This window comes from Cryptotermes secundus, unplaced genomic scaffold, assembly GCF_002891405.2.
Source record: "Cryptotermes secundus unplaced genomic scaffold, Csec_1.0 scaffold74, whole genome shotgun sequence".
Classification (NCBI taxonomy): Eukaryota; Metazoa; Arthropoda; class Insecta; order Blattodea; family Kalotermitidae; genus Cryptotermes; species Cryptotermes secundus.
Window position 1 is genome coordinate 1,231,045 of NW_019745079.1, and position 22,639 is coordinate 1,253,683.

Sequence of the window (22,639 nt, forward strand, 5' to 3'; positions counted from 1 at the left end):
ATACACGTATTTCCGTTTTTTATGTGTTTAAGTGAGAGTGACAGAGTTTTACGTGTAGCTACTTTCAAAGGTTCTCAGTGGAAGGTGGCCACGGAAAGTTTGCCATGTGAAGGCTTTGTGTGTGATTAGAAGACTTTATTCATGTGTAATATTTGGAGTGATTTGAAGCTCTTCTTTCATTTCGTCGCGCTTACCACCCTTTACTCACTGTACGAAGATTACTTTACGATTCATGTAACGTCTGGAACGAGGGCCGCGCCATAGCTCAAGCAGTTAGTACTGGCTTCCTACCGCGGCGGCCCGGGTTCGATACCGGTTCTGGTGAAGTGGGATTTATGGTGGACAAAATGGCACTGGGGCATGTTTTCCCTGAGTACTTCGGTTTCCCCTGCCAATCTTCATTCCATCAACTGCTCCACAATCACCCTCACCTATCATCTGGGGCTGGTACAATAGGCCAGAAGTGGCCGCAGTACAAGGAACTTAGTCCCACCCCATTGGCATTAAAGAAAAACGTCTGCAACCAACTCTGAAGAGTACTCAAACGCCATAGACAGAATTTTAATGTTCCCGTCAAAATTGTTGCTGACCCTTTGAAATTGCGAGCCATCCTGTATTGTGCCTCGAAGTGACAGATATAGCCCTATTACTGACGTCCTATTAGTGACTTAAGTTGGTAGGATAATGCATAGTTGTAAGGCAGTTTCCGACGAAAGTAATTCGTCACATGACATCAGCTTCCTCGTGGCTGTTGTGCCCTAACGCCACACCCACCGCGTACCGAGACACGCCCGCAGTCCAAGCACGTTTTCAATTTCTTACCAATAACCGTACCTCGTAAGACACTTGTCAAGCTTTGTTTATGTCGTCCTACAGCCAGTGGCGGTTTATGAGTTTTAACCTCCTATCCAGTTGGTACCGTGGCTCTTTCCCCAGGGGTAAAGCGGCCGGGGTCTGAAGCTGACCACTCACCTCCAGCTAGTGCCGAGGTTGAGAAAATGTGGATCTATACATCGACTCCTCCATACGTCTTAATGGTGTAGTACTTAATTAGTTAAGCACAGGGATAATTTTAGGTTTAACCTGATGGTTACTTTACATAACGGTGAACAGTAGGAAGATCGGTGAGTGGTAAATTTGAAAGGATACGGACGGAAGTGGCCGTGGTTTACTCGAGGTACTGCCCCATCACGTGCTTAGAGGGGCTGAGGAAGACTACGCTAATCTCAGTCCTGGAAAACCTGGAGGCAAGATATCTGGCATACTTTGGAGCAGGCATGATCTAGAGATAATTTAATGCGATTCCAATGTGTAGGCCGAAGTGAGTATATCTTCTATGTATCTATGGCTCTACAGCCCTTACGGTACTGACGGCTTTTTCAGTCTCTTAATCTATAAACAGTGAGAGGACTCCTTGAACAGGTGAGCAGCCTGTCGCAAGGCCTCTACCTACACATAGAAAAACACAGGTACAGAATAAACCTACACAGACATCCATGCCTCGAACCCACGATCCTAATGTTTGAGAGAGCGAAGTTGATTCATACCTTAGGCCACGCGGCCGTTGTAATCGGCAAGTATTCACTTATCCAGGAGAAATAGTCCTAATCTTAGAATATCTACAGGTTTAGTCCTACCTGTAATCTGCGAAGAGTGAGAAGTCAACATGAACGTAGGAGGAGGAGAATGTATTCTGGAAATTCTCGTGCCTATTATTTCGCCTAAAAATTTTGTTTTCATGTTCTGGCATCACGTTGCAATATAATTAATTGATATTAGTACGTCAGCCCTTTCTGAGATGTTACTGTTCTGTGTAGGCGTTCTTTTCGGAACAGTAAATACTAACAGAGACCTGATCTTGTCTGCTCTGGTAAATTGCTGCTGACCCTCGCCAGTAAAGCTTTCCCACGGGACTCATTTCCTACGACCCCGGTAGTCAGGCAACTCTCCGCCGACTACACCATGAAACGTAGAAATCACAGGATAATGTATTCACAAGCTCGTAGAGCCGGGTTAGCTCAGTCAGTGTAGCGGCTAGGCTATGGACTGGAAGACCGAATAGTCGGAATTCAATTCCCGGTGGGGAAGGCGATGAATATTAAGACTACATTCTCGTGGGGTGTAACGTCAAGTATACTTCAGCCGCGTAAAGAAGTACCGTGAACCTCTCCCCCCCTTCCATGTTGTCATCGCGCTGTTACGCTTCGCCTTCCAGCACCATTCGCCTATCCATGGTGTTCACAACAATGATGAGATACTTACATGATAACATTCGCTAGAGTCATGTGCTTTGGACTGGCTAAGAAACGCCAGACGGGTTTGTGCGAGAGCAACGGATGCCAGGGAGGTAGGAGGCTTAAGTTTCGTCATTCCCACCACCCATGGACCTTCTTTCTACAGCCTCAGTATAGTTTGGTAGATGGTTACTAGTATTTAGGAAGAACATGCTGTCTCTATCCTGTACTCTGAAGAAGAAGGAAGCGTGTATTCCCGAGACATTTTTAACTATCTAAGACTTCACGGCGTCATATCCCAGAATACAACAGTCTTATAAACCCTTAATGATGTTATTAAAGAACAAATTTGTTTACAGAGAACAAGGAATCTCATTAGTAACACGGGAAGAGTCAATCCCTTGAATAAACGCAGGCGCCGCTCGCTTGCTGTGTCCACGCCACTGGCATGTGCAGAACGTCTCACGCGAATTGAAACAGCAGAACTACAGGACTGCTGCTTAGGATACGGTCTGATGAGAGACGTGTTACACCCGGTTATGCGAAGAAGTTCAAAATGCATGCATAATTGATTTGTAAATTGTGACAGTTTTAAACAGATCTACACCCTCAAGAGACAAAATAAAATGAAGAAGATTGGCCGTAAGTGCATGTTGATGCATCCAGTTGCGGGAAAACCTGCCAGCACTAGGATATCACGGGTTACGCTGTCGTGTGTTACAATTCGATACGCCGATTTTTATTTTAGTCTTATAATAGCGTTACGTGGCGCCGTGATAGCGTAGTCGGTATAGCGACTGGCTACGGGCTGGAAGAAAAAGGGGTCGGATTTCGAGTCCCGGTAGAGTCAAGAATTTTCTCTTCTCCACGTCGTCCAGACCGACTTTGGGGTCCACCAAACTTCCTATTCAATAAATACCAGGGGCTTCTTCCCCGGGGGTAAAGTGGCCGGGGCGTGAAGCTGACCACTCACCTCCAACTAGTGCCGAGGTCAAGAAAATGTGAATCTATACACCCACTCCTCCATACGCCTTCATGGCGTAGTGCTTAATTAGTTGAGCACAGGGACAACTTCACCTAATTTTAATAGCGTTATAGAGACCTAGATAGCGCCATGAGTTAATGAGCCCATCTGTTTCTTAACGATACAAAATATCTAAGGGACTGAATGACTAACTTCGCCCCTGAAAGCAGATAAGGACGTTCTGAACCAGTACCAAGCACCTCTTATCCTCACAACGAAGTTCCATAAAATCCATCTTACTGATTAAAGAACTCCCTTTTAAGCGGCATCCGCAGTCTAGGGGTAACGTTCCCACCTCATGACTCAAGGTACGCGGGTTCAAACCCGGCGGAGGTCGTGGAATTTTTAAGGGCGGAAAAATTCAGGGAACAAGTCCTCCGGGAGGGACTTTAAGCCGTGGGTCCCGTGCCGTAGCTTTACGGCACGTAAAAGAACCTCATGTCTCTAGGAGACCTCTGAGCTAAATTACAGCCCCTTTCCCGCCCAAGTAGTCTCCAAAGCCTCTGGTGGATGGGGGAAGCATCAAGGTACCGGGGGCCGACCTCGTTGGCTCTACGGGGGCTGATGGTACTCACCGTTACCGGTACGGTATGGCGACAGTAGAAATTAAAAAAGGGGACACACAATGGACCAATAACTGGTCTAAGTGCATGGGGAAACCCACCCCATCTCAATACGAATACGAATACGAACTCTCTTCCAGCAGAACCCGAAGGGTCAATACTATTAATACAATCACCAGCCACTGGTTACGGTCCTGAGACAGTTCTATCTACCTCCAATCCACCTCACTGACCGACTGAAAGTGTTTGTAAAGTTCGATTTTTGAAAACCTTCAGTACCAAATCCTGCCCAGTTCCGCCCAACTGCCATCCTCACAGCTTTCTTATGTGACATCAGTTTTGATATTGTCTTTCCATCTTTTCCCCATGTTTCATACGGCACAATAAAAAGAATTTTCTGCTGCAGCTTTTATTAATCTCACATGAAGAACTTGTGTGACCTACCATCACCTCGTACTTGGTGAACTCCGTATTTCATGAAGTCCCTCATTGTATGATATTCTCTGTTTTCCATCTACTCCCTCAGCGTAAAGTCGGATCACCGAAAGAATGAACACTGATTCTGTGCCACCCGTCTATCTAGCATCTACATCTCCACTTCCAACCTCCCCCCGCTTCCGGCTGTTATCGGTTGTATTACGCAAAATAGTTTTTCCATTTATGAGTTCTCTCTCTCTCTTTCCTTTCTCTGAGTTTCTACTAGCGATCTGTGCTTGCTGCTTTGTCGACGTAAGGGAATTGTGCCCTGCAGCTAGGCGCTGGATTTGTGTGTAATGTGGGTCTACTTCTAGAAACAGTACATTTCGTGTCTCTTTCCTGTATCTACAGCGGACCCAGCTGAGAACACACAAGATTATTAAAGAATTTATTCCATGCTCTGTGCCAATATGTACGGTAGTCACGGTTGCTGTAGAGATGGGCGAGTGCTGCGGTACCTTTCAGAAAACTCAATTTTGCAGATGTAATTTATATACTGAGATAAAATGTGAAATCATCATTCAAGAACATATAATTTATTTACTTTTGGCAGACTAAATACGATTACAGCCCTGACATGTTTCGATTGTAAGATGATCAAAATCAGGAAGAGACTGAATATTAAAATAAAATTTACAGCATATATAATTTAAAATATTTAGGTCCTCTAAGTGTAGTGATTGAGGTGGACAGGGCATGTAGCACGAATTGGGGAGACAAGGAATTCATATGGTATATTGGTGAGGAAACCAGAAGGAAAGAGATCACTGGGAAGACCAAGGAGTAGGTGGGTGGACAATATTAAAATGGATCTTACAAAGATAGGATGGGATGGGACGGATTGGATTGATCTGGCTCAGGAAAGGGACCAGTGGAGGGCTCTTGTGAACACGGTAATGAACCTTTGGGTTCCATAAAATGCTGGAAAATCCTTGAGTATCTGCAGAATTGGCGACTCAATAAGTAAGTAAGTGTAGTGATCAAATTTATAAATAGTTAACGCAGAAGAAGGTTAATGCAGCACTAATTTGACAAGACAGTACCCAACAGTGGCTCTTATCAAAGAATATGAACGTCATATGAATCTTTATTATTTACGAATAGGGTCGGAAAACGATTCCCGGTAAGGAAAGAGATTTTTGTTTTCTCCACAGAGTCCAGACCGCCTCTGGGGTACACCCAGCCTCCTATTTGATTTGTACTGGGGAATTTTTCCATGGGGATAAAGCGGTAGGGGCGTGAAGCTGACAGCTAACCCCCATCCAGTAGCAAGGTCAAGAAAGCTGAAGCTATACCTCCATTCCACTATATGTCTTCATGGCATTATGCTCAATTAATTAGACACAGGGACAGCTTTACCTTACTCGAAGGTGGTCAACTTATGTCCGAAACATTTTGGGGATATAGTAGTATTTGTTCAGTAAGGAGGAAATAAATGAAATAGACCTATTCTTGGGTGGTGATTTCACGTTTTGTATTCACTGTTGTATAGTTTCTGAATCAGATTCAAATACTCATTCATAATCTAATATTTATTTAGGCAATTGTATTTAATTTACCAATTTTAGTGCTGTTCCATCTCTAGTCACCTGTATGGGTGATTAAAAACGGATGTCGGATTGGTAATTGGATTTATTGACCACTTACAGGTCGCAGCTACAATGAATTATGTGGCCGCGCCATAGCTCAAGCTGTTAGTCGCTCGCTTCCCATTGCGGCGGCCCGGTTTCGATCCCGGGTCTGGTCAAGGAGGACTTGTAGTGGATAAAGTGACGCTCAGGCAGATTTTCTCCGAGTACTTCGGTTTCCCCTGCCAATCTACATTCCACCAGTTGCACCACAATCACCCTCACCTGTCATCTGGGTCTGGTACAGTAGGCCAGAAGTGGCCGCAGTACAAGGGACTTAGTCCCACCCCACTAGCAAAAAAGAATACAATGAATTATTACACTATTGCTGCTTTACAAAGTTTACAATCACTCTACACTAGTCTCTTCAGCATATCTGCACTAGTGTTTATGGATTGATAACACAAGACTATAAAAGTCTCACTAAATCACACATTCCCAACATCAGTGTGCTACAGCACACATAAGGTCTTCTAAATCCTCACAGGCTGACCTCTTGTACTCTTCTGTACCCCTAGTTCCAATTCGCTCTGAACTTACAGCTCACGGCTCTCGTTATATAGCCGCGGAACGGACATGGTTCTGCAGTAAACACATATCCCGTGGTCGCTATCCAGCCAGTCTAATAGCGCGTCGGTCGGATCTACAGAAAACAGCTTCCTCTATCGTTGCGTGTTGGACCGTGTTTACAGAGCTGGTGCCTGGCAACGCGTTGATCAAAATCCGTTACAATTTTAAGAGACTGTACTTTGTGATATTGACGAGGAAAACTACCATATCCCGGAAGAAGGCGTGCCTCGACTTATTAATGAATAAGTGAAATTACGTATGTAAGATGCACAGTCACACTTGTGCTTGTTACACCAGTTTGTAGACTGCTTTGATTTTGTCTGTGGTCAGCCCATAATCACGAATTAAAAAACAAAATTGTTGGTTGTTGTTTAATCCGTACGGTATACAGAGCTAGAAGAGCAACTGTATTATGTATAGGATATCATAACGATTTGTTACTAGGCGTGGTAACAGATTTACTGCCTGTTGTACGTTGGCATATTTACCATCGAAGAGAGCGTCGAGGCCCTATAATACATCTCACGGCGCACGCATCTCCATGCCAGTTCCTCATTACGTCTCCTGAATAATGCAAAGGAATTTGCCTGTTGCGTTCCCAACACTTTATTTTCATAAAAACTTCAGTACATTGGATATTATGTACAGCCTAGTACAACACCCATTACAGTGAACCAGCAAACATGCATACAAATAGTGGAACCAATTATCTTCGGAGTGCTTTGCAGAATGCTATATTGTTTAATCATTTAAGGCATATTGAAAACTATATGGCACCATCTACTTCCCCATTAAAAGAATTTGCATTCGACCACAGAGTATGTTTATGGGTTTCATATGGTTCTCAGGATCAAGAGCGACTTCCCCCCCCAAACATTAAATATTTGTTTTTGTAATTGAGACTCAATGTATTTTCTTTGAGCATGAACTGAATTTTTGGAGCCGGGGTAGGGTAGTCGGTATAGTGACTCGTTACAAACTGGCCGAGTAACAGCCGGAGTTCGAGTCCCGTTAGGGTCAAGAATTTTCTCTTCTCCAAATCGTCCAAAAGGGCTCTGGGGTCCACTCAACCTCCTATCCTAAGGGTACCTGACGCTCTCACCCCAAGAGTAAAGCGGCCGGGGCGTGAAGCTTACCTCCCACCTTCAGCTAGTGCCGAGGATCAATACATCAATTCCCCATACGCCTTCATGTCGTAGTGTTCAATTCGTTGAACACAGGGACAACTTTTCCTTTTATCTAATGAAATGAATTTTGAGGTATTTGCTACTACGTAAATACAATGCCTTACGTGGAAGTTACATCTTTCTGTGATCTAGCATCAGCAGCTGAACTGTAAGAAAAGTTTAAAAAACCGATTTTGGAGACATTCACAAAATGTCAGCTAATTCATATTTTCAACCATATTCACCCATCGCAAACTCATCCATAAATTGTCGATTTCACGTGGGCCCATTTCGTACAATATTAATATTGTTTGTATGCAGTTCTGTATGAGAGCTCTTCACAGGACTCAAATGTTACCTGATTGGCCGATTACAAACCACACTTTATATATCCTTCTAAATAGGCCCAGGTCTATAAAGAGAGTTTTGCAACAGTGAGAAAAAACTCTGAAATTACGCATTTGGGGTTACCATAGCAACAAACTAAGCGTTAACACCTTACATAAATCGAAGTTTTTTAGTACTTCACGATCTAGCGAGCAGTCACATGTTTCAGCGATCGTGATTCTTCTGTGATTATCAATAATATTTTGATTTGGATATGTGAAGCGTAACTAGTATTTATCAGGGGACTTGATTTAGTTTATGAACACTGGAAGTTTTTTTTCCCCCCTTTCAAATCATGAAGTACTAGTTGTCAAAGTGGACAAGTTCAGTGAAGTTTTTATCAAGACTGATAAAAACTTCTTCATTGGTATGGTCGGCGTCATTACTTTTTTTTTCTGTGGCGCTACAGCCCCAATTGGGGCCTAGGCCTACCTCCATGAAACTCTCCGTTTCACTTCGGTTTACTAGATCTTACACATACGGTAGGACTCCTTGGGAGAGTGATCAGCTTGTCGCAAGGCCTCTACCTGTAGACAAACACAGAAAAATGCACACAAACATCCATGCCATAAGTGGGATTCGAACCCACGATCCCGGTTTCCGAGCGAGCGAAGACAGTGCATGCCTTAGACCGCTCGGCTACCGTGACCGGCATATCATTACTTCCTTAGCAGAAAATTACATTATTAATGCAGTGGGTAGGATTAGTTACAGATGTATGGGCCTCACCCTACATTTCGTTAATTTTTGGAGCAGTATTCATGATTCGTTTTTGAGTGATAACGAATTTTAAGTCAAGCACGTGTGAACCACATTGCTTTCTATTAAACAAACATATGAAATTTACACCTTCCTTCAAATAATTCCATTCAAAGCTGCATTTTCTTTCCCCTCATGGGGAATAACTCTCCTAAATCGGATGCCATGCAACAAACAGGATTTTATATTAAGATTTTCACTTTACCGTTGACTTCAACATGCCCTCTTCTACTATACTTGCAAATAAACATCTCTATGTCTCCAATAAACCGTTTCACAGTTCTTCTTGCATTATTGTCACTTGATTTTAGCGACTATAGACGTGGTTTTTATTGGTAAATGGATTTATTGAAAACTAACAGATGTAAATACAAGCAACTATAGCGCTATCGCTAATTCACACACTCTCCTGAAGTTCACTGCAGCACGCACTAAGTCTTCTTAGTCTACTGTGCCTTTACTAGTGGATGTTCCCCTGCTCCCGGGCTCACTCCTGGTTGCTATAGCACACCAACTTCCTACTCTTCAAACTCCCTTCTCAAAGACTCCCCTGTATCGGTAGCTGGTCCTCGGCCAGACTGCACAGAACACACCGCTTCCAACAGTCACTCCAGTGTTATGTGTTATACAGTCGTTACCCAGCAATGGCTGTTTCTCTGGCTCCATATTTCTTGCTTTGAGCAAATATGCTACAATATGATATTGTACGTTATTATTCTGCTCAGATATGGGTTGTGTTCGTTGTATATAATACATTGTCCTTTTCCTTTTGCTGAATGGTCGTTTACGAAGAAGAACACGTAAGTTTAATAAGCTAGCAAAGAACACCTTCGGGAAATTTGTATGCTACATTATTATGTACACACGATCCAGTTTTTTTTTTTCCATTGGCGCTACAGCCCTCATTTGGGCCTAGGCCTACCTCCATGAAACTCTCCGTTTCACTTCGGTTTACTAGATCTTAGACGTACGGTAGGACTCCATGGGCGGGTGATCAGCTCCTAGCAAGGCCTCTACCTGTACACAAACACAGAAAAACGCACACAAACACCCATGCCCTGAGTGGGATTCGAACCCAAGATCCCGGCTTCCGAGCGAGCGAAGACAGTGCATGCCTTAGCCCGCTCAGCTACCGTGACCAGCACGATCCAATGTTATGAAGTGTTATTTTCAATTAGTTTAATGATAAGAACTTGGGGCTTTTAAAAAATAAGTAATCAACTGACTACACGACATGTATCCCAGATGACAGAATTCTTCATAATTATTAGCAGGACTGTAAAATATAACGATTCTAATTAAGATCTACGAACTTTGGAACGTTTGTTGTTTTGTTAAGGGATTAGAGAGGACATAATCTCAGATTATGTCTAATAACCTACACAGTCTTCAGTGCAATGCTCCGCAGAATAGAAAATAACAAATGCAGGTTTGTTCCACTGTCATTTATTTCCACCCTCTCAGATATAAGGCTCCCTTGGCAGTCACTGCAAAGAGTGCTGGCTTCTTATTGGAGCAGCGTTTAGTCTGCTAGAAGATAACCAAAGTTTCGGAGGAAATATTACTTCCATATTCAGAGCTCTGCTTGCTGCTTGCTTCTTAGTGGTTGTTTGTTTGGCTTACTCTTTGACCCTGAAGATAACGGAAGTATGTTCCTCCGAAATGTCGACAAATTCCTACCAGACTACACGACGTAATTCTCAGATTATATTACTCTTAATTTGTGCCATGATCTTTTCACATCTCTTGAATATACCAGATTAATTAATTAACGGGCCTTTTTGAAGATTCGGCTTCGAAAAAAGGTTACGAATTTTTTAACTGGCTAAACGAATATTAGTTTATGATCGAAGATAATATTTCATGGCGTTCATTAGTGATTGATTGGAAATTGATTCGGTTCCATTACTTGCGAATCTTGTGAGGTTCAGTTTCTGGGTAGCATCTCTCCTGAACATACGGTATTTCTTACACCACCCACCGACCGTAGGAGTTATCTGTTGCTAAGCAGTACGACTGAAGGTAGTAAAGCCATCATTCTGTTACGTCAGTCTGTAGATGCTTGTTGCCATGGCAACCAGTGGTTACGCCCCTGAATGTAGCCATCTCCAGGAAGAGATTTCTGATGGAAGCTCCAGGTGAAGAGAGGGTTGAGGATACGAGGGGATGAAAGGGTTGCTGAAGGAGTAAAGTGATGTGAGGGGAGAGAGATGGGTTCTGTCTGAATAGGAGAGGAAATGTTAGGTCGGTACAAACGAGCCATGTTATTGTAGGTATGCCTTATCTGCAGCGAAAATATGAACTAGCATCAAATTAGAAGCAATGTCTTCAGTATCTCTAAGTAAGGATGGGAATCAAACGAGTGTGACGCGTAGACTTCAAACAATCCAACACTCATGCTCCGTATTCTAAAGATCCTGGGTTCAATAACTGTTCTGAGATTTTTCGTAAAATTTTGCCTACTTGCTGTTAACTTGTGGGATCATCTGCATAACGCGTAACCTAAAAGTGAAAACAAAGTTATCCCAATGCTCAATTAAACACTAAGCCATAAAGGTGTATGAAGGAGTTGAGGTATAACTCCGCGAACACTTAAGCACAACACTAGGCCGCGCCATAGCTCAAGCGGTTAGTCGCTGGCTTCCCACCGCGGCGGCCCGGGTTCGATCCCGGGTCTGGTCAAGTGGGATTTATGATGGACAAAGTGGCCCTGGGGAAGGTTTTCTCCGAGTACCGTCCCAGCAGACGGTATTCTGCATGGAACAAACTGTTTTCGAGGGTTCAAGGGAAGCCGAGGAAGCAACGAGGAAGCAGAGTAAGGGTTCATGTACTGCTTATTCTTTGACCCTGAAGAAGGAAGCTGTACATTCCTCTTCACCCCTCAAAGGACTCATACCAGATAACACATTCTAAAACAGGGCGACCTACACTTCATACCACTTTTATGTTCTATTTCTTCAAGAATGGTGGTAATAATTCGCCCAAAAGAGCAGAACAGAATATAGCATTGTTTATGTAAATTAATCATTTTAAATCTGAAATTTATCAACTCACTTTTGAAACGTCAACGTCTACTACACAGAGAACATACTGATTCTACATTACAAATTCCTGCAGTTTTATGTTATTAGGAAAATAATCACTGTCTGTTCTGAGAAACGTAGACGACGTGTAAATATATTGTGGGGTAAAATTCAGACTTTTCAGTGTTAAAGCAAGTAGTACATATAGCTACCACTGTGCTTTAAAGGGTCAAACTCAACAGGAGAAAGCATAGAGTTTGAACAGTGGAAGCAGAATTTACCGACAAATATTGTCGCTTCTCGAAAGGAGCCCCAAGTGATGAACTTGTGTAATTACACTCAGAAACCTAACAAGATATGTTATGAAATGTACTTTAACTTTAGCTTTTCTGGGATTGGTTACTGTGATGTGTGACGTCAGGGTTGGGTAGGGGAAGCGCTTGCTTGGTATTGATTCTGTGGCCACTGAGTCGGACAGGAAGAGCGGCCCGCAAGAAGATATGCTGTCTCCTACAGGAAATTCACCTGTACGATCCCCTATCGTGGCGACTGTTCGTCCAGAGAGGAAGTGTAATGTGGTTCTTACACAAAGGAATATGCATACTGGGGGGAGCAATATGATGCAAGCAACACTCTTCTATTCATGGCATGAAATATATTTTGTTCGTGAGGAAATAATGGGTCAGCATTTAACATTAGAACATGGATCCTTACAGAGAGAAATGAAAGGAAATGTTAGCATGGATGTGGAATTGGTTAGAAAAATCGTAGGAAAAGTAAAACGGGATAGAATCATAAATAAAAATTGTTACGAAAGCTGTAATTAAAATGTTCTTGACAGAGTTCGAAGACAGACGAATACAGGGGTTTGGTAACGTAAATATAGATCAAGGACCCCGAGCAGGGCATTAAAATCAAAATCATAGGAAAGAAACTTATGAAACGACTTAGAAAAAACAGTTCACTTAACTGAGAGACATAACGAAGAAAGAGTAAGGCAAAGTTAAGCCGGTCACGGTAGTCAAGTGGTCTAAGACATGTACTGTCTTCGCTCGCTTAGAAACAGGGATCGTGGATTCGAATCCCACTCAGGTCAGGGATGTTTAGTTTGTGTACAGGTAGAGGTCTTGCGACGAGCTGATCACCCGCCCAAGGAGTCCTACCGAATGTGTAAGATCTAGAAAAACCGAAATAAATGGAGAAGTTCATGGAGATAGGCCTAGGCCCACTGGGGCTGTAGTGCCAAGGAATACAAAAGGCAAAGGTAAAGTTGTCGCGCCGGTCACGGTAGCCGAGTGGTCTAAGGCGTGCACTGTCTTCGCTCGCTCGGAAGTCGGGATCATGGGTTCGAATCCCACCCAGGGCATAGATGTTTATGTGCGTTTTTCTGTGTTTGTGTACAGGTAGAGGCCTTGCGACGAGCTGATCACCCGCCCAAGGAGTCCTACCGAATGTGTAAGATCTAAAAAAACGAAGTGAACAGAGAAGTTCATGGAGGTAGGCCTAGGCCCACTGGGGCTGTAACTAATTAAGCACTACTCCAAGGAGGCGTATGGGGGACTGGATGTATAGATCCACATCTTCTTGAACTCCGCACTAGCTGGAGGTGAGGGGTGATATTCACGCCCCGACCGATTTACCCCCCCACCATTACCCTTTAGATAGGAGGTTGGGTGAACCCCAGAGCCTGTGTGGAAGACATGGAGAAGTAAAAATTCTTGCCACCATCGGGACTCGAACTCCGGTCCCTTGCTCGTCCAGGCAGTAACCAGTCGCGAAAAGGAAGATTGTGAGAGAGTGGAAGAGACCGGAGAATTTCCCAAAGAAACATATAAAACTTAAACGATGCACGAAGAAGAGAAATGACGGACTGACAAAGGTTTTTCTGGCACATGAATTTTCTGTAAGAAACTTTCGAAGTAACAGGCCATTAGTGTCTCATACGAGTATATCAGGTTGTGATTCCAGGATTATGAGCACGGGGCGATCATGTGAAAATGAATTTAAATTTATAGGTTGTGAAGACATCATATAGAGTACACTCGCTGAGGACAGAGCCCCTGGTAGATTTTTATGTACGAGTATATCGTAATGACCCTTCGGATATCATTAAATGTGGTAGGGGGGACTTTTTGACAAGTGGAATTACTTACTGTAACTACTAGCATGAAGCCCCTAGAAATTCCAACGGAAACTGGTGCAGTGTCATACTTATATCATTGTCATACCCTTTTATTATATATTGCGGGATTGCTAGAAACATCTAGGCGAATAGGAAACATGAACAAGCATTTGCAGTAAAATATTACACTATATAGGATTTGAGAGGCACTCTGACGTCAGTATTTCGGTGGGTGTGCATGCTGGGAATAAGAGAAGCTCTGTCTTTATTGGTTGCATTCTATTGTGTGTTGCAGATATATATATAGGAATTACGCTAACCGTCACACAACAAATATACTGGCTTTTAATGTTTTATAATTCGATATTTTATTGCTGCTACATGTTTCGGTTGTACAAGATCGTCATCAGGTAGTTATATATAGGAATATGTACAGATATGGATCCATATCAGCGCAACATGTCGTATTACATACTAAGATATTATTTGCCTCAAGTTGGTATTACAATTCATACATAATATAGGAAATAAGATAAAAGATAAAATATAAAAATGAAATGTATTCCATATATCAAGATATAGTAAGTGATGGAAGTGTTTGAAAATGATATGGAAATATTAAAAATATTAAAAATGCTTTAAAATATTTTAAATATATTTAAAACTATTTAGTATGGGAGGTTAAGAAATATATATGCCAAATACTAATGTTACAATGCCACAGTGTAGAAATTGGCGTGTATGTCGTTTAAAGGTCTTCGTTGTAGAAGCTTTCTACGTATACGCCCGGTCGTGGAGCTCCTAACAACAAGTCTCGGATAAACCCGCTATATCTTCATGATAAAACTTCCAGTACCAGAAAAATAAAGGCAACAAGTTTCTCCGAAATATTATATATCTACAAGATTGTTCGGCATCAGGTCGCAGATCACTGTAATCTTAATATTCATCGCTGTGAGAAACTCGAACCTTGCAAGTTCATCACAACTCTAAGACTTCTTTCTTTAAATCCATTTTAAAATTAGTCTGTTCCCAAAACTAAGTTCTTCCACAGTGTATCTCTTCATGCAGCCAATTAACAAATAATTTTTCACGTAATTTTTTGTTCCCCAGTTGCTTCTATACAACAAGTTCGTTAATAGCGTCTTAATTTAATCTCCCTCTCTTATTGGTTACTGTCAAAATTTATAAACAGTTTTCTAGAAACTGATAGATTTGGGAATTTTTTTTTTTGACTGGGCTAAATTATTGTTCGAATCTTTAAGAACACTTTATCGTTCTGAGACTTCATATAGAGTCAAATGGATGTGAGATTTTGAACTGACAAGAACCTGAAGGAGGTCGTGGCTTTTGCAATGTATCATCCAAGCCTTTGTCTCGTAAAACTAATGAAAAGCACCAGAAGTCGTGCCAAGAGTCGAACTCTATAACCTCCTGAATACGTCCGAAGTGTACACTCGTCATAGAATGTGTCAAGCTGAATAAGGTAAGTTCCCAGGAGCGGGTCTTGGAACGATGTCCTTTTTCCGTGCTCCTCGCCGGTTATTACCCATAATGCGGCACGAGATAGAGAGTAACATCCGGTTATTGCGTGATCACACCACAGAGCGTGACCCCCGACAGCGAAGTGGGGTCAGCTGACGTGAAGACGCCGTCCACACTGTCACCCTTATTGAGAGCAGCTTCCCCGCTTTCCTCATGGGATCCCACTTTTATCTATTGTGCGGAAACCACACCATCCATTAAGCTTAAATATTTCCTATAGAAACTGCAGAGGCTTTTGTCTATTCCACTGTTTTTTTCGTAAGACATAAAAGGCTAACATTAGTCGGGAATAAGGGCAGAAGATGGTAGCAATGCACGTCAGAGGAACTTATGCTCGTGTCGATATTTCAGTACGCACTTTTTCCGGAAAACTTTCTTAGTGTACCTCTAGATAGCAGCACGGCTTAGCGCATGTATCAAGTTCATTATCTCAGTATGAATATGTCTTTTCAGGACGTTTAAAGTTCGTAGCATTTGTATTCAGTGAAGCTCTGCTTTCAAAGTGTCCCTCGAAAGCTCTAGGCCTAATTATACATGAGTGGATATTTTACATAAGTAGGCCCCCGTAGTGTGATAAGAGAACGATTCCTTTTTGAAGTTTCAGCTAGCTTTATGCTAGGTGAAGGCCTATCCTAATAGAAAATCTAGATTTATAAGAAGCTTGTTACGTTACGAATGATCTTGTGATTTTGATAAAATTCTACGGGACAATTTGTATTGTTGGGATAGTGAAATGCTGGAGCGTACGTTGCGTTGCGGACTACTGAGTACAGTTTTGGAAAGAAAACTTCCTGGAAAACGTCCACTTGCTAGACCAAGCAAGAGGTGAGAATAACATTAAGATGAATTGTATGGGGATATGTTGTGAGGATGAGAACTAGATGGAACTAGGTCAGGTTCCTCTCCGATGTAGCGCTCTGGTATTACTAGGGATGGCGAAACTTCAGATTCTGCCCTTCTGTCACAGGATTAGCTTCAGTTTAACTATTTCATATACCTCCATGGTCTCCATGTTGATTTAATCCCTCATTCGCTCATTTCCGTTTCTAATATAGCACAAACCGCTCATAGTCTCTCCTTTATTTAAAAAAAGTAAAGATATCCCTGTAACAGGCCGTGGAGGCCCATAAGGTTGTGAGACGTCGAGGCTCCCATATTTTCTCTAGACAGTCGGCTCACAGATGGCGGTGATGTTGTCAGTCTTACGTGCCGGCCGCCCTTTAGCCCTCAGGAAGGTTCCTGGACCTCATATCTGTTAGAGATTGAGTCGACTACAGGGTCATAGTGTGGCTGGAACAATTAGGTCAACTGAAAATTTCAAGGACCTCATAGGGACTTGAACCCGCAACCTTCCGGCTTATAGCATAGTGCCCCAAACAAATTACCTACAGCCCCCCCCTTTATTTTAAATGTCATTAAAATAATACTTAATTGCAACATGTTTCAGCCCTATAATGCCATCTTCAGGAAATTGTTCACGAACTGAAACTGCTACATGCACCAGCTCTTATGTCAATGCATCCCATGCTATTCCATATAGTCGTTCGCAGTGCGGCACTTTCAGTGAGTGAACAATTTCCTGAAGATGGCCTTGTAAGGCCGAAACATGTTGCAATTAAAAGTGGTTTTAAAGATATTTTTATTTATTTCTCTCCTTTACTGACAATCAGATTGAACAATCTGTAAGTCAATGTGTTGATTGGTGTACAATTTAATAACCACAAATTTTAAAATGAAGGAGAGACTGTGAACTGCTTGTGTTGCGTTACAGATGGAAATGAGTGCACGAGTGATGCATCAATGTCACAGGATGCTGAAATATAATATTATTGATTTCATCGATACACAAACCTGTAACCGTTATAGCTACCGTGTATCTGAGAAAAGGAAAATTCAAAGATAGGCTCGTCTTTGACGATGTTGGGCACAGTTTTTGAATATCGAATAAATTTTAGAAAGGAGATAAGATTTACTTTAGGCTTTCGTAAAAACGTGTTTAAGGAGAAAGCTGAAAGCCAAAAGAAGAATCCTCCACAAATTTTCTTGTGTATTTATATCCCGAATTCCAACTTTCTTCTAAATACATTAGGAACATTTTAACATGGTGCTCCATTTTTTTCGATGGGTACCCAAAATGTCGTCTTACCGATGCTGACGTCAGCAGAATTTGTGATCGTTTCGTAGATTGACGACTTCTGCCTCGGAGAAGAGGAAGGAGAAGAGTAATTATGACGAATAGCTGAGATCTGAAAGATTTCAGGTCCAGAAAGTTTATCGCGTCTATCTCTTAGTTGCCGTCTCTCACGTAATATTGCGATTTCTGTTTTTGTGTCACGTGTCGGATAGCGTAGTGCGACGTAGCAGACACGGTTTCATTTCAGTGAGCCTCAGTTCTCATCAGATTACAGCTGCTGTCGCCAGCGAAGGGTGCTCCGTGAACACATGAAGTTCTTGTAACTACCTCGTAAATTTAATTTAGTAAGATGAAGGTAAAGTTGTTCCTGTGGCCGGTCACGGTAGCCGAGCGGTCTAAGTCATGTACTGTCTTCGCTCGCTTGGCAACCGGGATCGTAGGTTCGAATCCCTCTCAGAGCATGGATGTTTAGTTTGTGTGTTTGCGTTTTTCTGTGTTTATGTACAGGTAGAGGCCTTGTGACGAGCTGATCACCCGCCCAAGGAGTCCTACCGAATGTGTAAGATCTAGAAAAACGGAACTGACGTTTCGGAGGAACGTATCGCCTCCATCTTCTACCCTGAAGATAGAGGCGATATATTCCTCCGAAACGTCGGTTAACACCACAACTACACGGTGCCACATCCTGGAAGACTGCTTTCTTCAAATTATATATTACCTCATTATACAATATTTACCGGTATCCATTAAATGTAGGTTTTCTAAATTGTCTCTTCTTTATATTTTCCGCGCAATATTCTATAAAATTTTTCACTTCCCCCTACAGGTAAATTTCACGATATTTCCTACAGCAGAATTTAAAATAAATATTTTCAGTGGAGTGGAAAGAGAGACAATTTGCAGAGGGAGATAAATCTTGCGACTTGTATCCGTAAGTTGACGGACCCAAATATCGGCCAAAGACACCGAATATACTGAGATCCTTTTGTGGTTTTCCTCAATCCCGCCAGAAATATTCCAACCGAGTACCTCAAAATATGGCATTACCGCTTTTCTTCCATATTCTTTTCAAGTAATATTTCACTAATCTTCCCACCATTCGACCCTACTTATTCTGAGCTACTTTCCCGGCCATTGAAGAAGCTCTATGCAAATGATATAATATAGGCATGCAGGTCTAGTGTAAATATAAAAGTCTCTCTTTGACTGGGGTACTAGTACGTCATCGTACAGCAGCCAGTCCCACAACAAATTTCTGCGAACGCTAAAATTCCCCACGGAGGGCGTGACCTAGTCTTCCAGGTTGGCTTGGAGGAAATGTTTTTTAATAGGCATCGCTGCCGCTGTGAATTTTATTCCGAACCCTGGCGAAGTGTGAGTCGGGATAGCGTAGTCAGTATATCGACTAGCTACGGGCTGGACGGCCGAGGTGTCGGAGTTCGAGTACCGGTAGAATCACTGGACGTGATTGAGGCTAGCTCTTTCTAAGGGACACAAGAGAATAGGTGTTTTCCCTCACCTGAAGACGAAACAGATCCAGTTTCCGAAACGTCGTGTTTTTCTTAGTTATCTTAAAACCAGGACGATGGATAAAGTCCGAAAGTAAATTAATGTTCACCAAATAAAATTGTGTTTCATTCAGTTAGATGTCGATGGACATTTTCCTCGCATGACATGTAATAGTCTTTAGCGAAACCATTAACCTATAGAATGTACGTAATTCTGATTGTTAATAAATAATAATAAAAAAATCAGTTAGAACGGAAATAGTTTTGCGTTCCTGATTTACTTCCAGCTCAAATATGCCTTGTGATTATGTCAATTGTTGTGTTCGAAAGCTGAGCTGTCATGACGCATCGAAGGAAGGGGAGAACTGAATAAGACATTATCACCAGAAGAACATCTCTTGACGCCCAAAGTAACGCTCTACCATACAAACTCCTCACCTCACATCGGTACCCCACACACGTTACAACAGTTGTGTGATCGGTTGCAAAACTCTGGACTTGTTCTGGCTACAGTTACTGTTCCTTCCATAGTTTGGGCTTAGGCTTTTCGATTTATATCCATGGCTCAGCTTAGGGTTTACATTTCCAGAAATTATTTCTAAATGTTCTAATCATTTCTTCTATTCCTTCTTTTCATATACATCTCTTATCCTCAGTTGTTTCCTGCGTCTCCGTTACGTTTATGGTACCCAAATCCACATCCTACAAAACGCAGTTTTCCTTCTCCTTTCCTCTCATTCATTCATCATAAACGCGTAGAAACCTTCTGCAGGTTAATGAATACGGCGGTCAGTTGCACAGGATTTTTTTCCCCTTGGCACTACAGCCCCAGTGGGCCTAGGTCTTCCTCCATGAACTTCTCCGTTCACTTCGGTTTTTCTAGATCTTACACATTCGGTAGGACTCCTTGGGCGGGTGATCAGCTCGTCGCAAGGCCTCTACCTGTACACAAACACAGAAAAACTCACACACACAAATTAAACATCCATGCCTTGTGTGGGATTCGAACCCACGATCCCGGTTTCCAAGCGAGCGAAGACAGTACATGCCTTAGACCGCTCAGCTACCGTGACCGGCAGTTGCACAGGTTTAGGAGAGATAAAGGAAGGGAGAAATACTACAGAAATATTTAATCCCAATTTTATTTCTGTCCATTTTTAAGGAAGGATGCTGGATAATTTTGGCTTACTGGATTAGTGTAAGGGGCAACAGTACAATGGACTTTAGGTCCACTGCTCTGTATCTGTGAACCAATTGCTGAACAAAGGTTCTGGAGAATAAGAATTAATCAGGAATTGACAGAATAATATAAAACTCTTGATCTGATATTAGCAGAATAAGGTTGGAGAGATTGAGAATTATGATTAAAATGGATGAAACATTGTTGGATAAGAGAATTTTTAATGCAATCCAGAAGGTAGAAGGAAAGCCGGAAATCTTAGAGTGACATGGCCGAAGAGTCAACGAGCAAATAAAAGAGATATTCTTGTTCTCTTTGGCGCTACAGCCCCAATCTATGCCTTGACCTACATCCGTGCAACTCTCTGTTTCACTTCGGTTTACCAGATCTGAGACATTCGATAGGACTCCATGGGCCGGTGATCAGCTCTTCGCAAGAAAAGAGCTGTTACTCCATGCAATAATTGGATTACTATTTCATTGTAGCATTTCCATAGTAATACGTCATTCATGTAATAATGAAATTATAAGTTTATTATATATAAATATTGATCCGGGATAGTGCAGTCGATATAGTTAACTGGTTACCGGCTGGGTGGCCGAAAGCTTGGAGTTCTAGTCCCGGTAGAGGAAAAATTTTTCCTACTTCTATATTGTCCAGACCGGCTCTGGGACTCTTTCTGCTGGGGCAAAGTGACCTGGGTTTGGATCTAACACTCACGTCCAACTACTGTCCAGGTTAAGAATTCGTGGATCTATACATGCACTCCCCCATACATCTTCATGGTTTAGGGCTTAATTTGTTAAACACAGGCACTTTTTTACGTATACAAATTAACAGAATTATTATCTAAAATTAAAGCCCTTTGAGCGAAAAGAAGGCAGCCAGGTTTCGCTGTATAATCCTTTCTGGCTCTTAGAATAGAGTTTTACGAAGTAGACGCGCGGAACCGCCCCTTTTGGTGCAATGTAAGCACCAAGATACACGCAAGTGAAACATTTGACATATCGAAAAAAAAAAAAAGGAAAAGAAAACACGAGAAGTTTACCCAGCGTAGATACATCATTCTTTATTCTATCTAAACTTTCAAATCAATTTCTTTCTCTCTTCCCCCTCCCCCTTTTTTGTTGTTGCAAAACGTCAACTTTCCGTTTTAAAAATGTAGGTTCTGACATTTTTTCCCCTCTACTTCTCTTCCTCTTTACCACCCCCCTCCGTCCTTCTCTTATCCCAGTTTCGCTCTTCGCATGGTGCTTCAACACAGACTTTAATCTACAGACTTCTGCCTTCTTCTTCAAATACGACAGAAAATTACTTTTCCTTCTGTCTCTGTCGTCCCTGATGGGAACAGCTGACGCCCTCCTTGTCTCCCGTCAGCCCACTGCGACTGGGAACACAGAGCTGCCTGCAGATACAGCTCTGTAGGACGCTATGGAAGCAAGTAACTTACCCCATTATCTGCATACCTTTGTGCTAACAGTGTATCAGTGATAATATGTTCTTAATATAAATGGCAAATCTCTACACTGGATTAAGCAATTCGCCATGAAGACGTAGGGAGACCGGTGGTCTAACTCCATACAAATTCTTCAGCTAGGATCTAGATGGAATTGAGTGATCAGCATCGAGTTCCGGCCATTTTACTCCCTGGGAAAGACTCCTTTCCGCTACATTTTCCAGTTATTAGGAATCCGGGTGGGGCTTAGAGCTAATCTGGATGCTACGAGGATCCTTAGTTCGATTTTCGACAAGGGTAAAATATTGTTATGTTCTCCACAGCTTCCAGATGGGGTCTGGTTTCCAGCTAGGCTCTTTTCCCTGGGGATAAACCTGCCAGGGCGTGAAGCTGACCATTCACCTCCGTCTAGTACCGAGGTTAGGACTGCGTGCAGCTACATCTCCAGGCGTCTTCATGGGGTGGTGGAACATTGAAAAGTTGGTTTCAGTTTACTGTACAGCATTATAGTGTCATTTTTGTTTTTCCTACTGTTATTATTGTTTCAAACACTATGACATGAAGGGGAATGGAGGGGTGTGGGCAGAGCTCCACTCTTCTTGACCTCGGCACTAGATGGAGGTGACTGATCAGTTTTACGCTTCGGCCGCTTTGCCACCGGGAGAGAACTCCCTCTACCCGCTGTATAAGAGGCTGTGTGGGCCCCAGAGTCGGTCTGAAAGCTTTGGAATAGGGGAATATTACTTGCTACTACCGGGAATCGAAGCCCTTCCGCCCAGCCCGTAGCCCGTCACTATATCAACTGAGCTATCCCAGCTCTCATTATGAATATTATTATTATTATTATTATTATTATTATTATT

At 42.4% G+C, this 22,639-nt stretch overlaps 1 long non-coding RNA gene across 1 annotated transcript; it reads left to right on the forward strand.

Annotated features, from left to right (window-relative positions):
- The first annotated feature begins 524 nt into the window (after positions 1–524).
- Positions 525–19,383, forward strand: LOC111874833. Its single transcript, XR_002844619.2, has 3 exons — positions 525–536; positions 7,448–7,451; positions 19,279–19,383. It is a non-coding gene; the product is annotated as an uncharacterized LOC111874833 (long non-coding RNA).
- The last annotated feature ends 3,256 nt before the right edge of the window (positions 19,384–22,639 follow it).